At 40.0% G+C, this 25,189-nt stretch overlaps 1 pseudogene; it reads left to right on the forward strand.

The window, feature by feature from the left end:
• Positions 1-23,096: 23,096 nt before the first annotated feature.
• On the forward strand, positions 23,097-24,986 carry LOC117028790 (60S ribosomal protein L10a-like; annotated as a pseudogene).
• The last annotated feature ends 203 nt before the right edge of the window (positions 24,987-25,189 follow it).

Here is a 25,189-nt window from a genome sequence, read left to right on the forward strand (position 1 = left end):
AAAAAAACACACAAGAAATATCAAGGGTTGGTGAGAATGTAGAGAAAAGTGAACCTTCATGCACCGTTGATAGGAACGTACATTGATACAGCTACTATGGAAAAGCATATGGAGGTTACTCAAAAACTTAAAAACAGAACTACCACATGTTCCAGCAATTCCACTTCTGGGTATTAATCTGAAGAAAACAAAAAGACTAATTCAAAAAGATATATGCACCCCCGTGTTCATTGAAGCATTGTTTACAATAGCCAACATATGAAGCAACCTAAGTGTTCATCAGTAGATGAAGGAGTAAAGAAAAAAATAGATAGGTAGATTAATAGATATACAAAGTGTGAGCACAAAACGGTACATGCTGCTGCCAAGTGCAATCCAATGGAAAGGCAGGGATCTTCCATAGGGGAAGCGGCATGTTGAACCTCATTAACAGTTTGTGACATGTTTCAACTTGTTTGGTGCAGTCAGGTGTAAGCTACGGTTGAGAGAAGGTGTGTTTTAAAGAAGGCCATAAATCATCCTCCATCATTACAATTCGATATATACAAGTACCAAATCATTATGCTAAACATCTCAAACTAATATAACAGTGTTATGTCAATTATACCGCAATAAAAATTAAATAAAATAACACTGACTCAAATAAATAAATGTAGGGTAAGCATTGTTTGTTGCACTGTGTATCATCTTTTTTATATTCTCTTTTGCTTTCTTGCGCAAATAAAAAAAAATGATGTTGATGAAGAATTTGTAACAAGAGACAATGTTTATGTTGTAATATTAAGTGGGAAATGCAGAATATAAAATTGAATATACAATAAAATCTAAACTACATAAAAAGCATAGAAAAAAGACCAGAAAGAAACACACTAAAATATCAATGGTGGTTTGTCAGTCTCTCAATTTCGCTTCAGCACAGTAAACCTTTTTCTACAGTCAGCTCCTGGCCTTTTGTTCCTTCTACTCTCCAACTCTCTCTCCCTATATCCTCCCCCTTTCTAACCTTTTTCTATTTCATCCCGTGGTCTTGACAAAAGGACCAACAATCAGGGCTCCATTCCTCCTGCATTTCTTCTTTACACAAAGCACTAGCTTCTGGATAGCCTCCCTTTTCTACATATAGGTTCTCATCCACCTTCCCCAAATCCAGAAAGGAGTGTGGTGGGGACAAAAGATGCATTAATGAGGGACGACCTTGAACAGGGAGTTGGAAGATGTTTCAAGTCTTTAACCCACACCGCTGAAGAAGGGCCACTGACCCACTAGTGCTGGTGTCTCTGACCAGGTCATATAAAGCTGGTGCTTCAAATGTTGGGAAAACTGCAAACTGTATTCACCAAAGAAAGGAACTGCTACTGCCAGAGTGATACACAGAAGAGCCGAAAGTGGACTGGAAGACAACAAAAAGGTAACAAGAAGCTGACAGGAAGGAAGCAAGTCCTTTCTTCCTCCTGCTGCCTTTCAGTCTCCTCCTGGCACCCCCTACTGGCAGAGCCAGCTGGAACCACCTAACAAAGTTGAAATGCGGTCCCAGAGTATAAGTCGAGTACTAGCTCCAGCATCACAAAGTGAGTATAGAACAGCAGGTCGGTTTGGGGCTGATGACCCGCTATTCTATACTCACTTCAGTCATTAGAGACAATGACCGAATAGCCGCCACAGGGACCCCTTTGATACTCAGCATCCACACAAACCCTTCTACATGTATTTGAGCATCTATAAAATAAGACGACATAGATCTCTCCCTTATTTGGTTACATGCAACTATCTTATGTACAAAGACGTCCTCACACTCCCCTGAAAGTGAGGAGGCACAAAGCCCCAGCACTCGTATCCATTTCTGGGAGTCAATCACCTCTATGCTATTTTAATTACTCCTTAAATCATATCATAGTCTTACTGATTTTCTATTACTCAAAGACTAAATTTTAAAGTTAACCTCTAACAAAACTTGCATTAATAAGAGAAGGAAGAGAAATAAGAAAATAGTTCATATTTACGAAATACAAGCACACACATACACAACAAACAGTAGAGAAAACGTATGTAGCTCGTACAATCCTCATTCTTGCAGCTGGTCATGAAGCCATGGTTGATGTTTAAAACTTGTTTCTGCTAATCATTCTACATTCTAGGTTTCCTTTTTCTTCAGTTAAGCACTTAGCTAGTCTAAGTTTTTTACCTACTGAGGTGACCCAAACCTTCATTCCTGAATGCTCAGTCATCCTGCCTTGATTGGTTGCTGAAATTTCCATTAACTTTTGGTATTGGATATTGGAATACACAGAGGTGCTCTCAAGACTATCCTGGGTTGAAGACATAGTTGAAGACATAGTCCTTCCTACACTCAGTGTATCTGCAACCCAATTTTCCCTTTGTAATCAGGATCAATCTCCCCGTCTAACAAAGCAACTCCCTTATTTATCTGTTGGTTCGGTGGTATGAGGAACACTAAATGTCCAACTGGCAGTTTCATTTTCCAATTCAGTAGAAAAATTACTGTTGTGGTTCCTACCCTGGATTTTCAAGATCTTCAGATCAGTAAGTTTGACGTTATGGTATGAAAAGCAAAAATTCTGCAAGCAGATTTTTAGGTATAATATCTAAAAGAAACATTCCCACCTCCATCTCTTAATTCCTATATTTATTCTGGCTATGGAAAAGACAGCATCACATATTGGTCTCTGATTCAAAGTATATGTTGCATCATGTAAGATAGCACCACAGTTTTTCAGGATATTGTCTTCAAACTGACTGAGTCTTGAGTAAGCCATCCCACTATTCTATTAGGCCAGATGCTTCTGGATGACGGAGTATATATAGTGTGACCAGTGAATTTCATGGCATGAGCCCATTGCTGCATTTCTTTTGCTGTGAAATGAGTTCCTTCATCAGAAGCAATGTTGTGCAGAATATAATGAAAATGGATAAGGCATCCTATGAGTCCATGAATGGTGGTGGTAGCAGAAGCATTATAGGCAAGGAAAGCAAATCCATACCAAAATATGTGTCTATCCCAGTAAAAAGATCTCTGTCCCTTTCCATGAGGGAAGTGATCCAATATAATCAACAAACAAGCAAGTGGCTAGCTTGCTCCTTCGAGGAAAGGTGAGAACTAGGAGATCCAGTTTGGCCTGTGGTCTTGGCTAGTTAGTCACTCAGGAGTCACAGAGTAGCAGGCTACAAGGTCAGCTTTGGTAAGGAGATGATAATGCTGAGCCCATGTAGAGACTCCATTTCAGAGAACACAGCCACTGTGCACACGGGTCCATTGAGAAAGCAATAGGGTAGCTGGAGAAATGGCTAATGGACTGCCATTTTGTCCACTTGATTATTGAAAGCCTCCTCTTCAGATGTCTTTCAGTGAGTATTTGTATAGAACACAAATATCTTCACACTGCCCATTCTGAGGGGTCCATCCACGTACCTCTTTCTCCAGACCTTGTTTTATCAATCTTCCAAACTTGTTCTGAGTCCCTGACCATCCAGCCCAAATGTGAGCAAATGCCCATGAATCACTGCACATCCACACTTCTGATCATGTTTAGGTCCAGACGAAGTAGACAATCACGTGTGTGGCTCCAAACTGCTTGCTAGGAAACTTTCCCTCCACTAATGACCGTTAGAGCCACCTCTCGTTGGGACAGGAATAATGCAACAATCCACTTCTCCTTGGTGCCAGTATATTAAGCAGAACCATTTGTAAAACAGTCCTGGGGTTTTCCTTCTCAATCAACCAATTGTAAGACATTCTCTATAGGGCCATCGAAGCAGACCGAGGGAGAGGAAAAGTCACTGTTGTACGACTCTTCGTGTAGTAAACGCCACAGTTGTAAAGATTTCATCCCCAATCATATATTAAGCAATTTTATAAACTTCCAGTACAAAACAGAAATACTGTAGCTACACTTTGAACACCTAGTAAAGTCAAATGTATTTTAAGCATTTTTATACTAATGTTTGACTCAGAAAAACCTACTGTAACATACCTAAATAAAATTTAAGGACCCAAAGTCTTTCTGCCAATAGCACAAACACAGCTGTAATGTCATATTTCTCAGTAGTGAAAATAATATTTCCCTGAGACATAATCATGGAAACAGATGTTTAAGGAGAAATTTCAATCTGTTGTCACATGTATCTTCATAGGAAAATGACTGAACTAGCAGCAGTTTTTGCAGTAATGTAAATATAACTTCATCAAATCCTTGTAGGACTTCTTGCATCAAACACATTGCATTTAAATAATACATTTCATTAGTATATTATATTCTAGAAGAAAATACATCTCACTTAAGTAATATACTTAAGTAACATGTTTTACATGCTATTTATAACTTGACATTTCTCAGATTAAATATATTTTTAAATTTTCATATGAATAAATTTTGGTAACAAGCAAAACAAAACTGTTTGCTTAACCAGTGGTTAAGGGCATTTTCACTATCCAGATTGCCTGCATTTAAATTCTGCTCTGAATCTTATTAGCTTGGGCAAATGACTTAACCTGTACCTCAGCTTTCACATCTATGAAATGGGGCTAATATAGTACTTATGGTATTGTTATGAGTATTAAAAAGTTAATATATGTGAAGTCCTTAGAAATAATGCTTAGCACTTATAAGTAATATTGAAGACCTAGCTGTATTTTCTGAGGTAGCTCAACAGAATTGCTAGAGCCAGACTGACATTTTCTAATCTCAGCTCTACAGGTTACTACCTGAATAATATTGGACGAGTTATTTAACCTTTCTGCACCTCAGTTTCCTCATCTGTAAAATGGGAATGATAATAATACGTGCCTCATAAAATTATTGTGAGCTGATACACATAAAGTACTATGGCTGGTACACAGTAAACTCTATACAAATATTTGCTTTTATCAGCAGCCCTTTCTTGCCCTGAAAGCCAGTGAGGCTTGAAAATCCTAATAGCTTAGTGGATTTGTAGGTGGCCTGTCCTCCCTGGATCCCACTGAATACTCCTATGGGGCAACCAGGCCAACCACCAGGATTCCTTCTGCCCAGGGTTCCTTGCGGCCTTCCAGGCAACTAGAAGTTTTCATATAATTATAATGATTTCTACTACAGATTAAAACAACAAGGAGAGAGGTATAGTATCAGCTGAAAGTTGTAACATATATTGAGTTGGCTCTGGTTCTACTCTGGAACTATTTTTTATCTATGCATTTTTTGCATCTAAATATTTACCAAAGTATTTATCACTTAGCTTCTCTGGTCTTCAATTTTCTCACTTGTAAAATGAAAGGATTGTACGCAAAATCTCTTGTATCACTTCCAGGTAAAAAATTCTAAAACTCTAGCCTTCTATCCACGTGATAGATGGTGTTTGGTGTGGTGCGGTCTGAGAGAGGGATGGAATCCTAGTTGCTATTTTAATCAAGTCCACAGCTCAGATATCACTCACCGTTGGTGGTAGCTGCCTAAACTGTAGGTTTCTATAAATCCTATAATTTTTTGTTATTATGGAGAAAAAGGACAAAAATAAATTGGAATGTTTATAATATGTATTGCTAAGACCGACTTGCTATAAAACTGTTGAACTACTTTGAAATAACAGAACTTTATAGGTTTGAAAGTTTTTAAAATCCTTATAAACTCAAGAATAATTTTTTTAAATTTTTTTATTTAGTTAGTTTTTATTTATTTATTTACATTTTTAATTAAAGTTTATTAGGTGACAATTGTTAATAAAGTTACATAGATTTCAGGTGTACAATTCTATAATACATTATCTATATCTCACATTGTGTGTTCATCACCCAGAATTAGTTCTCTTTCCATCACCATATATTAGACCCTGTTTACCCTCTTCTAGAGCCCCCCTTACCCTCTGGTAACCCCTAAACTATTGTCTATGTCTATGAGTTTTTGTTTCTTCATTTGTCTTGTTCTTTTGTAGTTTTCAGCTTTATATACCACATGTCAGTGAAATCATACGGCTCTCTACTTTTTCTGTTTGACTTATTTCGCTTAGCATTATAATCTCGAGATCCATCCATGTTGTCACAAATGGTCCTATTTCATCTTTTCTTACCGCCGAATCCAAGCATAGATTTTAAGTTTAAATGAGGAATATGTAAAAGTTCTTCACACAGTTAATACATTTTACAAATGTAAGATGTGATCATTTTTTAAAAATTTATTGCAGTGACATTGGTTAGTAAAATTAAATAGGTTTCAAGTATACAGTTCCATAATACATCATCTATATATCACATTGTGTGTTTACCCCCTAGTCAGTTCTCCTTCCTCACCATATATTTGACACCCCCCCCTTTACCCTCTCCTACCATCCTCCATACCCCCTTACCCTCTGGTAACCACTAGACTGTTGTCTGTGTCTATGAGTTTTGTTTTTTTGTTTGTCTTGTTTGTTTGTTGTTTTCAGTTTTATGTCCCACATATGAGTGAAATCATATGGTTCTCAACTTTTTCTGTCTGCTTTATTTCACTTAGCATGATAATCTCAACATCCATCCATGTTGTCACAAGTGACATCTTCTCTTGTGGCTGAGTATCTCATCTTCTCTTGTGGCTGAGTAATAGTCCATTGTATATATGTTCCACATCTTCTTTATCCAATCGTCTCTCGAAGGACACTTTGGTTGTTTCCATGTTTTGGCCACTGTGAATAATGCTTCAGTGAACATTGGGGTACATATATCTTTACTGATAAATGCTTTCAGATTTTGGAGGTAGATACCCAGAAGAAGGATTGCTGGGTTGTAACAGTCTAATCTTAACTTATTTTAACCAAAGAGTTTTATAATAATGGAGATGGAAACTCTGGTTATTTAGCAAGCATATAGAACTCATAGATTCTAAACTTACCTCAAAGCATTTCTATGTGATAAGATGTTCAAGTTAGATTTCATGTATATGAAGTCATGCCAGTTGCTAGGAGGATAAGCAGCTTTATTCTGATGGTTTTGAGTTTCCACATTTGCTTTCAGCTCCTCTGCCAGAGGCACATACTCCTCCCATCCTGCACTGCCCAAACCCAGATAAAGTTCTCTGATGTTTTTAATATCAAGGCATTTTTTTCCACTGCCTTTTTACTTTTATTAGATAGTGGAATGACTGATCTGTTGGCAAAATTTGTTCATCTATTATTATGGTTCTTAGTGGTTCGTTAATTATTATGGCATGTAGTAGTTAATTCTATCGCATGCTTTAAAATTCAGCTTGGGTTTGTCTTTATAGTAACATAGTTATCCATTTACCAATGCATATTTGAAAGACAATTTGTGCTGGAAAATAGTGCAAAACCACATTATCATGCATGGCATAATGTTTACAACATTAGTTCATCTCTTCACATACTCTGCAGCATCATTCTGATATGTTTCTTTTTCAATATATGTTTTTTAATCATATATTCATTGTTTTGATAGTCACCTCAATAGATCTCCAAGATTAACTAGACATTTCATATCATGTGATTTTTTCAATTTATATTTCAATGTAATACAATAAAATTCACTCTTGTATGAGTTTTGACTAATGCATAGAGTCACGTAACCACCCCAGCAGTTAAGATGTAGAACAGTTCCATCATCCAAAAAAGTTCCCTCATGCAGCCCCTTTTCAGTTAACCCTACCCCAACCCTTAACTCCTGGCAGCTACTGATCTGTTCTCCACCCTAGGGCTGCCTTTTCCAGAATGTCATATAAATGGAATCATACAAATGGATATGTGTAGCCTATTGAGTTGGGCTTCTTTCACTTAGAATAATGCATTTGAGAATCATTAATGCTGTTGCTTATATCAAGTGTTTGTTCCTTTTTATTGTTGAGCATAATTTTATTAAATGTACATATTTCATTATATATATGTGTGTGTGTGTGTATATATATATATATATATATATATATATATATATATTTATCTCCCAGCTTGTTTATCCATTCTCCAGTATAAGAACATAAGAGTTGTTTCCAAGCTTTGGTAATTATGAATAAAGCTACTATAAACATTTATATGCAGAGTTTGTATGAATATAAGTTTTCATTTTTCTTGGGTAAATATTTAGGACTAGAATTGTCGGGTCTCATGGTATTTTATGTTGAACTTTATAAGAAACTACCAAAATTCTCCCAAAGCCTCTGTACGATTTTGCATTCCTGTGTATGAAAGTTCTAGGTGCTCCAAAAACTCATCAGCACTTGGTATTGTTAGCCTTTTAAAATTATTATTATTATAGCCATTCTTGTGAGTATGTATCAGCATCTCATTGTGGTTTCAATTTGCATTTCCTTTATGATAAACAATATGAGCACTTTTTTCATGGGCTTATTAGCCATTCACATATCTTCTTTTGTAAAGTATCTGTTCAAAACTTTTACTCAATTAAAAAATCTCGGTGTTCTTCTTACTCAAGTTCTTAAAATTATAGTAAAATATATGTAATATTTAACTTTTTAACCATTTGTAAATATATAGTTCAGTGGTATTAAATGCATTCAGTATGCTGTGTATTTGCCCTTTTGTGACTTACTTCACTGAGCGTAATGTCTTCATGTTCATCCATGTTGTGGCATGTCAGAATTTCCTTCCTTTTTAAGGCTGAATAATATTCCAGTGTGTGTGTGTATGTGTGTGTGTGCGCGCGTGTGTGTGTGTGTGTATTACATTTTGTTTATCCATTCATCCATCAATGAACACTTGGATTGCTTCCTCCTTTCAGCTATTGTGAATAAAGTTCCTATGAATACGAATGTGCAAGTATCCGTTCGAGTCCCTGCTGTCAATTACTTTAGATATATCCCCAGAAGTGGAATTGCTGGATCATGGTAATTCTGTTTAATTTTTTGAGGAACCACCATATTACTGAGTTAAAGCCTTCAAAGAATGATTTACCTATTTAACATTGTTTTCTATACATCATTACCAGATTTATGCGGAATGTTTAGAAAAGAAAATGGACTTTAAATATTAATGCACAATAGTGAGGCTAGTGGGGTGAGTCAGGAAGAATCTACTAAGAGGAAATATAATTCAGTGAAGAATCTCTAAAATCTCTCTTTCCTTACACTACTACTAGAGCCGCAGTATGCTTATAGCATTGTTATTTGCTTTCTAAAATTTTAATGTCAGAGGTATATTCAGAATCTGGATTTAAATTATTTTTATTTTATTTGTTTGCAAAAACAAAAAATCTGACATTCCAAATTTTTAGCTCTGGAAACAGCTTTTCTACCGGTATTTTTGAAAATTAATAATTTCTTTAATAAGCCATTTTATGGCTTCATCCAGAATTTATCATAATGCTGTTTTTAAAATTCTATAAGAAGCAAATAAAAGATAAAAAAACTACAAATAACTAAATGTTTATTTATTAAGCCATGTTTATTTACTATTATTTATTTATCTGGCATTGTGCTAGAGCCTAGGAATTTTTTTTAAAAAAATCTCTTTTTCATTTGGAATCTATTGATGACATTAAAAACAGAAAAAAGACACACAGGTAAATGAATGAAGAAGACAGCCATCTCTTAGATGCAATAGTACTTCTTATCACATATGGAAGTGGTGCCAAGTACCCACTAACTTTTGTTTGTGGAGAGACAGCTTTAGGGATGTGGGTACCTACTTGCATACTTGAGAGTCTGAAGTTTCTTTAAATAGAAACTGTAGCCTTCAAGTCACATTGGGCCCCATACTATACTGACAGTGCGAGTCCTAGAATTGACACATCTTCCTGCCTCCTTCCCTCTCAGACACTCCAAGAGAGAACATTTTAGGAACCACGTCACTCTCCTCTGGCCAGATGTCTCTTCAGGAGCTCACAACACGCATCATGATTTCGAATAGGAGCAAAGGCTCAAAGCTCTTGACAGAGGCACAGACTCTAGCCTCATCAGGTCTGACACCGTCTGAGGACTTAGCCTGGGGCCATTTTGAACCTCAAAGCCAATTAATCCTAAAAGTCTTCTAATCTATGTCATCCTTAATCACTCTCACAATTGCAAATCACAATCTCCCTCCTCCACCAACACTTACACTCTATCCTGTCTTTGAAAGTATTGCTGTCATTCTATTGCTTTGTACTTTCTCCCCAATAAATCACTCTCCCTCTGGTGGTTGCCCAACCATGCTACTCCTCTTTTACTATGCCTTTTGGAGTGCTTCCCCAACAGCCAATCAAACATATAAACAACAAACCCTTTTCTCAAGGACACTGAGTTTCCTTTAAAGTGTTTTCCTCCCTAAATTGGCTGTTAGAAAGCTTAGAGCCAATTTTGTGAATGAACTCCACGTCCACTTCTGTCTTATAATCTTATTCTTATTTCTCCTTTGCTTTATTTCTAATACTTTTTTAAAGCTTTGCTATGGTGTTAACATCTTTGCAAAACCTCCTTAAGTACCTTTCAGAAAATGTGAAATTATAATAAATGAATACTCTGACATTCACTTATTACCTATCCAAAATCTATTACCTCTCTTTCTTTACTAACAGAATACCAATTTTACGTGTAACATGTATGTTACATGTAACAATTCTGATTTTTCAGATTCCCTTAAAGATAGGAGTGGTCATTTGACATGGTTTTAGCTAATGAGATATAAATAGAAGTCTACTTCAGAGTGTCAAGGAAAACTATTGTTTTACTATTAAAAGGGTCAGACTCAAGTTGGCATACACGTTTGCCCTTCTCCTTCTCTTCTTCCTGTCTATAAGCAGGTCATGATGTCTGTCATTAAAGAAGCCATCTTGACACCAGAAAGTCGAAAGCCACATTCTAGGAATGTTGTCATAGGAACCAAGCAGAATCTTTCCCTGATGACCTCATGAAACTACAATACCAACCCTGAAATACTTATTCTCTTTATTTCATAACATCAAGAAATTCCCTATTTCTGATGAGTACTAGATCTATCAGAGTGACCACTTCACAAGTTAGATAAATGTCTAATCACTATGTTGTACACCTGAAACTAATATAATATTGTATGTCAACTGTAATTTAAAAATAATTATTTACAAAAGACAAATTCCCCATTTGATTAATCTAGGTCGAGATTCTATTACATACTCTCAAATACAAGCCTAACTCTTACATACCCTCTCTACGAGTATATTTCAGCTTTCGCCCACTGAATGTGCTTCCCCCTTGCTTTCACTAGCTACCTTCGTATCATACCATTTTGACTATAACCCCATTGAGAAGAGGTTGCTCATCTCACACAACGTGCAAAGACCTGAGGGAAGATGGTATATTTTCCACCTTTCTCTTTGTCAGCTTTAACCATTAGTTTTCCACTCTTGTGTAAAAGTACTTCCTTCTTCAAGGTTCACACCATTGATTTCATTATTCACCGCTCCTTGCTGCTATCATTATTCTATCTCCCAGAAAATCCCTCTCAGTCTTACCCTCCATCAGAATTCCATAATCATTCTAGACAGTTTCAATATTGATATTCAAATCTTAGTCATGAAGTGTCTTGACTTCCTTCAATGACTCCAACCTCCAGCAGTTGATTCCCAAAGTCAGTTTTAGAACTCTTTCATCGTCCTCTAAAATTTCATTATGTCCATTTGCCCTCAATCCCTTCTCCCACTCTGCTTTAGGCACACATTGATTTTCTTTGTGTCTCTGTAATTTTGTCTTTTTTAAGAAATTTCATATACATGCAATCATACAATATGTAGTCTTTTGTATCAGGCTTCTTTCATTTAGCATAATACTTTGAGGTTCATCCATGGTTTTGCATGTATCAGTTGTTAATTCCTGTTTATTGCTAGTAAGTATTCACTGTATGGACGTACCATTTTTTGTTTATCCTCTTATCAATGAATCGATGGACATATGAATTGTTTTCAGTTTTTAGCTTTTATGAATAATGTTGTGTGAGTGCACACATACAAGTCTTTGTATAGACATGTTTTCAGTTCTCTTGGGTAAATGTCTGATGTTGTCACACAACAGCCTAGCAGACTGCCTCCCACCCCCCCACCCATGTCTTTCCTTAAGGAAAGAATAGTCTGTGAGACTGTGCATCTCTGGGACTGTATATTTCTCTCTATCTAGTCTCCAAAAGAGGGTTTGCGGCCAATGACGAGTAAGATTCCCCACGGGGTGACGGGGGGACAACTCAAGCCAGGCGGAACCCCATGGAGACCCTCGATGAGCTGCCTTAAAAAGATTTGGGAAGGGGCCTTGTCTCCCCTTGCCCCTGCCTGGGAAAAGCCGCTGCTGGCTCTGACTTTTCCCTCTCACCTAATTGGGGAAAAAGTCTTGAGAGTGATAAGATTAAACTCTCTCTGCTCAGCTCTGTGAAACAATTTCAACATGTAATATACGTCCCTTAAAAGAGTTGCATACCTCATCTCAAGGACTTTCTGCTTCAGCTGTTTGGAGATCAACATAATTGGTTTGGGTTGTTTCTATAACGTGATAAGTGAGTCTCACAGACCGTGCCAAAAACACTGCTACTCCCTTGTATACTTCTCAATAAAAACCTCCGGTCGGCTCAAATCTGGGCTCCAGTCTTTCAGAACTGTGAGACCCCTGGCCTTCTGAGGTTTAAACTGCATTAAGTCTCTGTATGTTTCTTTTTTAAAACTTAACCCAAAGCCTCCCCTTCTCGTACCCTCACTGCCCGTGTTGTGCTGGACACGACAATCTGGGAGTGGAAAGTCTGGGTCATATGAGAAGTGTGTGTTTCTGCTATCCACTGCTTGGCATAAACCAGCAAGTGGGGAGGAGCTAAGCTCTCTGGCTACTTGTCTTCAAACCAATATTCCTGATAGTTCCACTGGCTCTTTCTTGCTCCCCTTATACAGTTATTCTGAACATATAGCACCTCTAAAGAAACTCTCATTTTTTCAATAGTCTTCTCATTCCTTTGTTTTGAGTTTTGCTTCCTCCCTCAAACTGAGTCCTTCTACTTTTTAACCTTCAGGAATGCCTCTTAATTTCTGGCCTACCAAGAGCACCTGTAAGTGTTTTACAACACTGCAATACATTTATTTATAGTAACTGGTTTTGAAATTGGAAGTTCTGACCAAGACCCTTAGACAGCAGATACTCACATCCTGTTGCAATTAGCCTGAGAAGAAAGGACAAAGACACAGAGACATGCTTCTGCTTTGAGAAGGAACTGACGCGAGCCAAAGTTGCATGCCCATCAGGGATGAGGTGTGGAACTCTTGGAATATCCGTCAAAGGCCATTTAAAAAATGTTCCAGTGCTTCTGCCAACGGAAAAGGAGACACCTTTTCAAGAGAGGGTCTGTGCAAATGGACTGAGAATCTAGAGACAAAGCAGCAAGAACCACTAAAGAACATGAATTTATCACAGCATGTGCAAGTGGATAAACAACCAAAGAACCCACAAAACGCCTATGAGAGAGTCCTCTTTAAACACCTGTAAGGCCTAGAGAGCGTGGCATCTTTTATAACAGCGTCAGTCAAATAAGAACTGTCTGGGACCCCTTTCCTTTCCTTTCGTTTTGTGCCCTAATCCTCAAGGGGACATAAAGCTATGAAAAGCACACTGACAGAAGAGAAACAAAGAGAGAAAAGAAACAAATGTCATCCCCTCCTCCAGGTGTCAAGAGGCTAGCCTGATGCTGGCTCTAACTATAGGAGAGCAGGGAATTTCGTTTTAATCAATTTTAGAACCATGATTATTACAAAGAATTGGTCATAGTAATTCCATATACAGACTGTGTTTTGTGACTTCAGGTGAACATAAGAGTGTCTTTTTCCTATGAGAGGCCAAAGGAGTCATGGAAGCCTGTTGGAGATCTCAAGGGGGCAGCAGAACAATTTCCCTCACTTAATAAGGACTAGTAATCAACCACATAAAGTTAGTTCATCAACTACAATTCTTGGGTTGGGCTTGTTAAATAACATGGTTATTGTGGGGACAGAGCCCCAAAAAGCAGTTTCCAGGCTCTCGGCCTCACATAGAAAGGTGCTGGCTCAGGTAGTAAATGGCCATCGACTGTGATCAAATGGCCAGCAGCTGTGGCTAGTTGGCCGTCAGCTGTAACCAGTGAGCCATTAGCCATGAATATAAGTGCCGTGGCTAGGCTAGGAGAAGAGGCTAGCAAAGAGAAAAAAGAAAAAAGGGGGAGCTAGCAAGAAGATGGTGGCTGAGCCTGCAAGCGGCGCAGTAAGGGTTGAGAATTGTGTTGCTCCTGTTTCCTGTTTCTCCAACCCAGCCTCCAGTGAGACTATAGTGGTGTGACTCCCCTACCTATGGCTCCGTGGGTGTTCCTTTTTGGCCTAGCCATATCCTGCGTTCTTGTGTGGGGGGCGGGACCGGAGACCCCGCCGGACGCCCCGCATGACACTTGGCGAAGTCGGCAGGATCCCCTGCACTACACATGGCGCAGCGAGCAGGGTATGGTGTCGGCCAAAGCTCTCCGAAGGGCAGTGGAGCAGTTTGTGCATATGAACACTCAGTTGCAGGAAGACCAGGAGGAGCAGCTGCCTGAGAGCTGGACCCCGTGGAGGGGTGGGAAGACGTGGATGGTTCCCCAACCAGCAGAGGACGGAGAAAGCGAGGGTCCTTGCAGCCCGGTGGGCTGGAAAGTGCTTGCTGAGGCAGCCCGGATGCAGGACTTGTAGTCCCAGGAGGAAAGGCTTGCTGAGTCCTCCGTGGGAGCTGAGGGTGAGGTCAAGGTCATCCCTCACCCTCAGGACAGCCCTGGCGAATGACTATGGACTATGGGGAATTGCCTTCCATCCCTAATTTAATGGACAGCTTGACTATTTGTTTGGGAACATACCACCATGTAGTGGAACTGGGGGATGTTTGCTTTTGTGTCTTGACCGGCCGCCATCGAGAATATGTAAGCACCTTGACTGTGAGCCGCTGTTGTTCCAGCACGGTACCCTGAGAGGCCCAGAGAGAGTGGCAGTGCCCTGAGAGGCCCTGGCTGTGTCCAGGAAGCCGGGCTGTGCCCAGAGAGAGTGGCGGTGCCCTGAGAGGCCCTGGCTGTGTCCAGGAAGCCGGGCTGTGCCCAGAGAGAGTGGCGGTGCCCTGAGAGGCCCTGGCTGTGTCCAGGAAGCCGGGCTGTGCCCAGAGAGAGTGGCGGTGCCCTGAGAGGCCCTGGCTGTGTCCAGGAAGCCGGGCTGTGCCCAGAGAGAGTGGCGGTGCCCTGAGAGGCCCTGGCTGTGTCCAGGAAGCCGGGCTGTGCCCAGAGAGAGTGGCCAGAGAGAGTGGCGGTGCCCTGAGAGGCCCTGGCTGTGTCCAGGAAGCCGGGCTGTGCCCAGAGAGAGTGGCGGTGCCCTGAGAGGCCCTGGCTGTGTCCAGAAAGCCGGGCTGTGCCCAGAGAGAGTGGCCAGAGAGAGTGGCGGTGCCCTGAGAGGCCCTGGCTGTGTCCAGGAAGCCGGGCTGTGCCCAGAGAGAGTGGCGGTGCCCTGAGAGGCCCTGGCTGTGTCCAGGAAGCCGGGCTGTGCCCAGAGAGAGTGGCGGTGCCCTGAGAGGCCCTGGCTGTGTCCAGGAACCCTGGCTGTGCCCGGGGAGACTAGTGGTACCCTAAGAAGTCCAGGAAGTCTGGCTGTGCCCAGGAGTACTGGTGATGCCCTGAGAAACCCTGGCTGTGCCCGGGGAGACTAGTGGTACCCTAAGAAGTCCAGGAAGTCTGGCTGTGCCCAGGAGTACTGGTGGTGCCCTGAGAAACCCTGGCTGTGCCCGGGGAGACTAGTGGTACCCTAAGAAGTCCAGGAAGTCTGGCTGTGCCCAGGAGTACTGGTGGTGCCCTGAGAAACCCTGGCTGTGCCCGGGGAGACTAGTGGTACCCTAAGAAGTCCAGGAAGTCTGGCTGTGCCCAGGAGTACTGGTGGTGCCCTGAGAAACCCGGACTGTGACCAGAGAGCTTGGCTGTGTCCAGGAAATAGCATTCACCTCCAGGTTCCTCGCACAGGGCCCTTCGCGGAAGACGCTTGTCGCGTAGATTGTGAGGCGAGAGCCTGTAGGGGTGGAGTGTGGGGACAGAGCCCCAAAAAGCAGTTTCCAGGCTCTCGGCCTCACATAGAAAGGTGCTGGCTCAGGTAGTAAATGGCCATCGACTGTGATCAAATGGCCAGCAGCTGTGGCTAGTTGGCCGTCAGCTGTAACCAGTGAGCCATTAGCCATGAATATAAGTGCCGTGGCTAGGCTAGGAGAAGAGGCTAGCAAAGAGAAAAAAGAAAAAAGGGGGAGCTAGCAAGAAGATGGTGGCTGAGCCTGCAAGCGGCGCAGTAAGGGTTGAGAATTGTGTTGCTCCTGTTTCCTGTTTCTCCAACCCAGCCTCCAGTGAGACTATAGTGGTGTGACTCCCCTACCTATGGCTCCGTGGGTGTTCCTTTTTGGCCTCACCATGTCCTGCGTTCTTGTGTGGGGGGCGGGACCGGAGACCCCGCCGGACGCCCCGCATGACAGTTATGGTTTTTATATTTATTCTCTTATTTCTTGGAAACTGAAATGGAGGGAGAGGCTGAAGTGTTTTTAGCATCCAGTTAAAAAACAAAACAAAACACCTGAAATCTTACATTCTTTTATTTTGGTTTCTGAAAATACTGCCTATTTTCCCAGTATTCTTAGTTTCTTCATATTTACTTCTAGCCACTTGTCCATTAAACCCTCTCTGTTTCCCCAGCTTGGACTCAAATTTCTTTCCTTTCCAGCCAAGACACTAGTGCATTATTTCAATTTGCTGTCCCATTTCTGGGACTTGACATGCTGTTGCACCCCATCCTTGTACTGATTCTGCTATCTGCCTTTTCTGGTTCTTTACACAGGTTGCTGAGCGATACCGAAGAAATCACTTACACCCACACCTAACAAATTCCTAGTCTCCAAACTCAGCCGGGCTCCTAGTACTGCTTGGCATAACATTTATATATTTTCTTGGTTCAGTTCCCTGTTCCAGTCACTTTGGTAGCTATTGGGATTCTTTGCCACTTATGTCGTGTTTTTTTTTTTTTCTTTCTTTGCTACTTATTTCAGGCACTGTGCCCTGAATGAAGTCGTATTTCATAGAAAATACTGAAGCAATTTTTATGAACAAGTTCTTGCCTTCTCAACTCCATCTAACAATGTATTTATATTTCCATCTCCTTCCTATTTTAGTCCCTTCAGATTCAGGTGGAGATTACCTTCCTGCCGGCTAGATCTCTTTTGTTTATCTGAGTGCTGGATGACTGCTTATGAGTAACCAGGGGATCTGGTTAAAATGCAGATTCTGATCCAGCAGGTCTGGGGTGGGGCCTGAGATGGTGCATTTCTAATAATCTTCCAGGAGATTCTGATGCTGTGGGTCCACAGACCACACTTTTTGTAGTGAGGCTGTTGTTTAATAGCCTCTCATCTCCTTTTGCTCTACCAAGGATCCTGCCTCCTTGCTTTACTTTCAAAATCTCTCTACTGGCTTTTCAGCATATAAAATGCTTGAATTTTCCTGATCTTAAAAAAAAAGTCTCTTTCCAAAACCTTTTCTTCTTAAGAATCTTTTCTCTCACACCTTGTCTTCTGTATTAGTTATCCATTGTTGTATATATAAAAAAAATCATCCTAAAGCTTAGCAGTTGTAAATAACTTCGGGGGGGCTCAAGAACCCAGGTATGGCTTTCGCTAAGTCCTCTAGCTCAAGGTGTCTTGCAAGACCGCGCGCGATGAAGATGTCAGCTGGGGCTACAGTCGTTTCAAAGTTTGTCTATGGGGAGGGTCCATTCCTAAGCTCATTCATCTGGTAGTGACAGGATTTAGTTCCTTGTCTGTTGTAGAGCTGAGGGCCTCAGTTCCTTATTGGCTACTGGCTAGAAGTCACCATTGATCCTTTGCCATGTGGGCCTCTCCACAGAGCAGCTCACAATGTGGCAGTTGGCTTCCATCAGAGAGAGCAGAGTGCAAGAAAGGACGAGAATGACAGAATCTGGTCTTATAACCCAGTCTGGGAAGTGACAGTCTATCACTTGCTGTATTCTATTTGTTAGAAGCAGGTCACTAAGTCTAGCCCACATTCAAGGGGGAGGGTTGCACAAAGGCATGCATACCAGGTGTGGCCATTTTAGAAGCTGTCTATGATATCTCCACAGCCAAGCCTCTTGAAAAAGGCAATACTGGCTGTCCCTATTCTGTCAATTTTCATTTACCTTTCAAACTTTTGGATATTTGTTTCCCCTTTCACTGCTTACTAAAGATGTTCCAATTGTCAAATGCAAAAATCACTTCTTAGTACTCACTTACTTGACCTTTTACTTAGCTCTCGTAACACCACTCTTTCCTGATTTTATTTCTATTCCTTGGACCAAACCCTTCTCAATTCCCTTTCCAAACTCTTCATCTATGCATATTGTAAATGTAGATGTTTCAAAAGTTCCTGTACTTTATCTTTCTGGTTCTATATACAGTATTCTCATCTTCACCTACAGCTTCTATCATCACATATACATAGTTGTATTAGTCAGCGTTCTCCAGAGAAACAGAACCAATAACAGATTGTATACAGAGGGTGCCAAGAAACGTATACACGTATAAGATAGAAAAAGGTTGTACTAAAATTGTAATACAATGAAGGAAGCTAGCATTCACTTGAGTAACGCCATCTCTTGAGCGAATGTCACACTACACATTGCTACTGTAATTCAATTCAACTTTGAAAAGTAATACACAGATAACATCTCTTCAAATGTGTATACATTTTTTGGCATAAATATGAGATTTATTATGGGAATTGGCCCACACGATTATGGAGGCTGAGATATGCTAAGATATACCATCTGCATTCTGGAGAACCAGAAAAGCCAGTCTGACGCTAAAGACCTGAGAACAGGGGGGCCATTGGTGCAAGTCTTGGAGTCCAAAGGCCCACAAACCAGGAGCTTCAGTGTCTGAAGGCAGGAGGAAATGGATGTCCCAAGCTCAAGAAGAGAGTGAGTGAATTTACCCTTGCTCTGCTTTCTTTTCTATTCGGGTCTTGGATGGATTGGACGATGCCAACCCACCTTAGTGAGGGTGGATTTTCTTTATTCAGTCTACTGATTCAAATGCTAATGTCTTCTAGAAACATCTTCACGGACACACCCAGAAATAATGTTTCACTAGCAACCTGAGCATCTCTTAGCCCAGCCAAGTTGACGTGTAAAATTAGCCATTACAATAATAATGCCAAAGAATTTTCTTTGGAACTCCAGAACAGTATTTTCAGCTTCTGGCTATCCCACAAGCATCTCACAAGTGAACTAAATCTTTCCTCAGAATATATTTTTCCTCTTTCTTTTCATATCTTGGTCGCCAACATCATGATCTATGCAACTGCCCACATGGGAAATCAGGATTCACCTTAGAATCTTGGCTCTCTGTCACCTTCCACATCCACATTCCATGTCTAAGTCTTGTTTTCATCCCTTTGTCATCTTTTGTATTCTAGCCATTTCTCTGCCTGACCTAGAACCTTTGACTCCTACAATCTCTTCTCCACACTGTGAATACCATGAGGACCGGGAGTGTATCTTGTTGACCTCTGTGATCCTAGCTAGTCCAGGTAGTAGGGTTCTTGCTAAATTATTTGTCTGGTTGATTAAAACTCATATTTAAATCTGACTGTTATTCTAGCACTTAAAGGTCTTTAATAACCTCTAATTACTTATCTAAATATCTTAGTATCATGTAAAAGATATTCTGTCATTCCAATGTGTAGATTTGTTTGTCACATATAATAGATTTACTCAGATGCCTAAAATTTTTAAGGCCTTCAGTCTGCTTTTGCATTTTTTTTGGTCACTTCCCTCATTGTACAGCTGTCTACGACCACTTCTTTTGCGATCAGTGTGCTCGCTACCATCTGCTTTGTCTTCCTTTCTAATCTGTTGATTCTACAGGCAAGGAAAATAGGGACTGACTGAAAATTCAAAGGGCTGCCTTCTGGGTAAAGTTCATGAGCATTAGTGTACAAAAATTAAAATTTCTCATTTGGTTTCTCACAGCTTTTCTCCCTTATTTCCTAGTTCTTGGTTATACTGCAGAGATGACAGATTGTTGGATGAATGCCTTTTAAACAAGTGAGATATAATTATATATAGCAATTAAAAAAATAAAATTATAGGTCAGCTCTGCATATATTTTCCATATGGGGGAACTAGACTACATGCAAATCAATAACCCAGTACTTAAATCTCAACCAGTTATAAGTGGCTCTCTCATTCACTCCATTTTCTTGCACTTTACCCCCAATTCTTTCTTATCCTACTTTACTAAGCTAGGAATCGCAAGCATAGATTGTAGGGGTAGGGCGATGTATATAACCATAAGAGAGAAGTCTTGAAACATTTAAATGTTTTTAATTACCTATGCCATAATTTTTAGTGGAGAGATCATGTGAACTCAGCCTATCCACTGGCATAAGGATAATTTTTCCCGCCGATCCCCATATAAGGTAACTTAAGTACGACTATTAAATAAATACATCACTGATGCTTTTAAAAAGGGACCTGTCCATAAGCTATTTGACCCTTGCCTGAAATGAAAGCAAAAAATAAATCCACTGGATAACCCTATCTGCAAGTGAGCTGATTATCACTGCCAAAATAGGGCAAATATTTAGTCATTAGGAAATACCTTAAATGACAACATTCTTAAGAGGTGTCCATTAGCCACATATGTGGAAGATCAAGACACATAAGAAAAACAAATAAGCAAATATAGGTAATCCATTAGAAATTCTCTATTAGAGTAAGCTGGGAGAGTCTGATGTGAAGGAATGCAACAGAAGAAGCTTCCATTTGAGCCAAGGTTTGTTTATCCTACTTATCTGAAGTCAGAGCCAGTAATCCCAATGATCCCAAGAATGGTGATAAATGTTTTTCCACATTTAGAAAGAGCCAATGGGCAGAACCTTTGCAAATGGGTCAATTCCTGCTCTTAGTAACACAATACAAACAAGGCTTCTGATTTAATGCTGGTGGATCCTCTGCCTTGAGTTGTTTCTTATTAGCAGAGAGAGATTTATACCCTTTCTCCTGCTGTCTGGTTCAGTGCCTTTTACAACCACCTGAATTCACTTAAGACACAGAAGGGTGACATTAATATTTAGGAAACAAAGCCAAGCTACCTGACCCATGGGAGCCTGACTTTAGCATCTGTCAAGTGCCAGGTTGGGAGCCCTGTGACTTCAAGGCCAGTGCAGGAACATCTGTAAGGCTTTCCGTTCTAAAATAGAGGCTGTCACAGCACATCTTTGCTGTGTGTGTCTCTCCCTTGATTGATTCTTTCAGCCCAAACAGATCAAAATCCTAAGTATATCTTAGGTGTCTGCCCTTTTCTATAATAGTTTTTACTGTGTCATTTGAGCAACTTGGTTTCTGTCCTTAGCCAATATCTGATTCTACTTTTGCTCTATTTTACTAGGTTTCATTGACCAGCTTGTACCCTCCTCTGTATCTAGTTTCAACTCTGGCTGCTTTTGTTTTAGTTCTTCGTAACAATCTGTAGAGACTTTGATCTATCGTGCAACACAATATATGGAAAGCTACATCAGAACATTGTAAACTGGCTTATCAGACCCTATGACCTCCCATCTTCTAAAATGATTTTATTTGTAGGCTTTTTAGTTGAAGCTGGCTGACATCCTTGAATTATGACTCATAAGTAAGAATCTTGTGATGGGTGTGGAAAGTAACATTTCTTCTCTCAGTTCCCATCTTTTATGTTTATAACCTGAATCCTGAGTATCCATGGAAGAAAGTGCTTCATTTACTAGGTAAATAATAATTTAGAAATAATGTAGTTATTTTTCCACAAAAGTGAACACAGAATGATAGCCCCATTAATTAATACATAGAAATCTAACAAAGAAAAATCTCAATATTTTTTCCTCCAGTAATTGATGATATCATATATGATGTTAAGTGACATCTATAATTTTCACCTTGAGTCTCAGCTAAGAGCTAAACTTGTTCATACCAGCACTAAAGAGGCTTGCACCCCTACAAGCTGCCATTTCATATATTTTAACTCCTTTTTCACTTCCAACATTCAGAATATAATACTTTTCAACTCTTATTGGATTATCTCATTGCAAAGACAATATGTTTGCTGTGAGGATTAACTCATTTGGAACAGAGCCTAACACATAGTACAGATGTTTGCTAGCATAACTTATTAAAATTATAATAATGGATTAGTGTCAGGATGGTGGTGGGTGGTATTTAGCCAGAAATACCTAAATTTGGTGTTGGGCCTATTGCTCCTTCTATTTGTGTTGGTGTTGAGGGAGCTGTAGCAAACAGGAACAAAACAAGACAAAATAATCCTTCATTGTTAGCTAGATCTTTGGCTCCCAACCTTAAGGTAAAACTCCAGAGAGCTGGACCAGGAGGGTAAAATTCCACTTCTTTAGGCTGGAGGTCCTAGAAATCAATGGCCACCACAAACCAAATGGCAAGTATTTTCTCTCCTTCCTACCTCATCCCCTATTCATACCCAAATCTTGAAATTTGCCATTCCAGTGCTATGAAAACGACATCTACCAGAGCTAGAGAACAAGGGGCAAATAAGAAGAGAAAAATTGTTCCCTGAGCATAGAGCTATCTACCCCAGACCTTCTTGTGCCAGGGCAAGACACTGAAATTGATTGTGTCACCTGGGAAAAGAGAGACAAAGCAAGAGCAGAGAAAGGGGAGGTGGTTTAGGTTTCTACCAAGTCCTAAGCCTGACTTCCATAACCTCATGGGTGCAGAATTGAAAAGAAGAGCAAGAGCTGGTGAAGATGTAGCACTAGCTCTTAGCAATTATTGATATTACAGTCTTGGTAGGGCATTTGATAAACGGCCACACACCAAGCCACTAGCCATGGCCAGTACAATGTTCCTTAAAGCAAAGCAAACCAAATCAAACCATAGAAACACCCCTCGTCGGGTGGCTGGTTAGCTCAGCTGGTTAGAGCGTGGTGCTAATAACACCAAGGTTGCCAGTTCCATCCCCACATGGGCCACTGTGAGCTGCGCTCTCCTTAAAAAAAAAGAAAAAAAAGAAACTCCCCCTTGTGGACTGAGTCAGAGCTCAAAGGACTAGAACAGAGTATTACTGTTGCCTATGGGCAACAACTGTCTTTCAGGATTGTGAAGACCATCAGCAATGGCGTATGAAAGGTACATGGCATACAGTAGGTTCTCAAATTGTAGCTATTTTTCTTCATTTTGCTACTATTATTATTAAAGAAAATCTATGCTAGATATTGAAACACACAGAACTGAATGACAGAACAAAAATTATATACGAGTAGTGTTTGATATAATAATTGCATCTCCCAGAACTATAGCAAAAAAGTGATTGACTATTTCGGACTTAAAATCGTAAGAGTGATTTTATTTTCAGTGCCCTCTATAACTGGTGGCTACAGGTGGTCAAATATGGTCCTGGGTATATATTTAAGAAACTTAAAATGAGTACAGAATCTGACAGCTATATTCCATCTAGATTTAGTCACATTTAGAGTTTGGCTGGGATGTTAGCCAAAAGAGATTTGCTATAGTTTCATGAGGTAAAATTACGGCATGAATCATCATCTCGCTAGTCTCTTCAAGTAAGGATTTTATTTCAAAGGATTAAAAAAAAAACGTTCATAATTTGATGTATATGTGTTTCTGCAATTTGATTCTTTAATTTCAAACAATGTGGTGGAAAGGGCATACATTTGCTAAAGTTACATGTTTGGGTTTACAGATGAGAACTAAGTGAAGGAATGCAAAAACATGTTTGTTTGTTTGTTTCTATTTAAAAAGAGGAAGAGATTCTATTTGAAAAGAGGATTGACATTTTAGAGGCTAAACTATTATTTATAAGTGAAGGAACTAAGTGAAGGAATGCAAAAACATGTTTGTTTGTTTCTATTTAAAAAGAGGAAGAGATTCTATTTGAAAAGAGGACTGACATTTTAGAGGCTAAACTATTATTTATAATACATAGAACACAGAGATACATATATCTTTGTGAGCAAGGATTTTAAAAAAAATTGCGGTTTTTGATAGTGTAAGACAAATGCAGAATGGAAGGTCGGAAGAGTTCACACTGAGATCATCATCTAATACTGCAACAGTAAAACATTCAAGTCCAACCTTTGCATTCCAGACATTTGCTCTGGAGATGAAAATGTGGGTGTTAAAGGATTAGCCCAGTAAGATTGTATCAGAGTAACTAGGGTTTTACTTTTTATTTATTTTTTTTTGTTTTAATTTACACTGGAATTTTTGGTTGGTAAGCTTTCAAAATAAGCCAAGTCAATTTTTAGTCTTTAACATTATCATAACCTCTAGATGTTAGCATCTGGCATTCTACTGGTGGTAATTTAGTGCCCTTAACAGTCATTTAAAGAAAAGGTATTAGAGCTCATTTCCGGTTTTTTGCGTCGCAAGGCAATTATGAGCAGCAGTCTCTGAGGTGGTGCAGGAAGTCCTGCACCGAAACCAGCGCACGAGCACAAAGGTTTTGGAGATAGAGTAGCTACAGGTCAGCTTGAGAAACTATGACCCTCAGAAGGACAAATGCTTCTTGGGCACCTCAGGCCTAAATCCACTCCCTGCCCAAGTTCTACCATATGTTCTGGGGGATCAGCAGCACTGTGACGAGGCCCAGGCTATAGATGTCCCCCACATGGACATTGAGGCACTGAAGAAACTAAACAAGAATAAGAAACAGGTCAAAAGCTTGCCAAGAAGTATGATGCCTTTTTGGCTTCAGAGTCTCTGATCAAGCAGATGCAATGACTCCTGGGCCCAGGCCAGAACAAGGCCTTCCTTGCTGACCCACAATGAGAACATGGTAGCCAAAGTTGATGAAGTGAAATCCACCAACAAGTTGTCTGGCAGTGGCCTTTGGCCACATGCAAATAATAGATGATGAGCTTGTGTACAACAGCCACTTAGCTGTCAATTTCCCGGTGTTGTTGCTCAAAAAGAACTGGAGGATGTCCAGGCTTTATATATCCAGAGCACCATGGGAAAGCCCCATGTACTAAGGCAGAGCTAAATAAACCATAGTGCTACCAGTATAGATAAATAAGTAAATAAATAAATAATTTTAAAAGGTAGTGTTAGAAAAAGAGAGTAGTAAAATAAAGCCCAGTCTAACTCATATAATTTAAGATGTGTTATTTAGACTGACTGCATAAACTTAAGCATCATTTAATATTACAGCCATAAAACATGTAGGTTATTTATCTTCTCTGTGAC

Source organism: Rhinolophus ferrumequinum, chromosome 10, assembly GCF_004115265.2.
Source record: "Rhinolophus ferrumequinum isolate MPI-CBG mRhiFer1 chromosome 10, mRhiFer1_v1.p, whole genome shotgun sequence".
NCBI classification, from domain to species: domain Eukaryota; kingdom Metazoa; phylum Chordata; class Mammalia; order Chiroptera; family Rhinolophidae; genus Rhinolophus; species Rhinolophus ferrumequinum.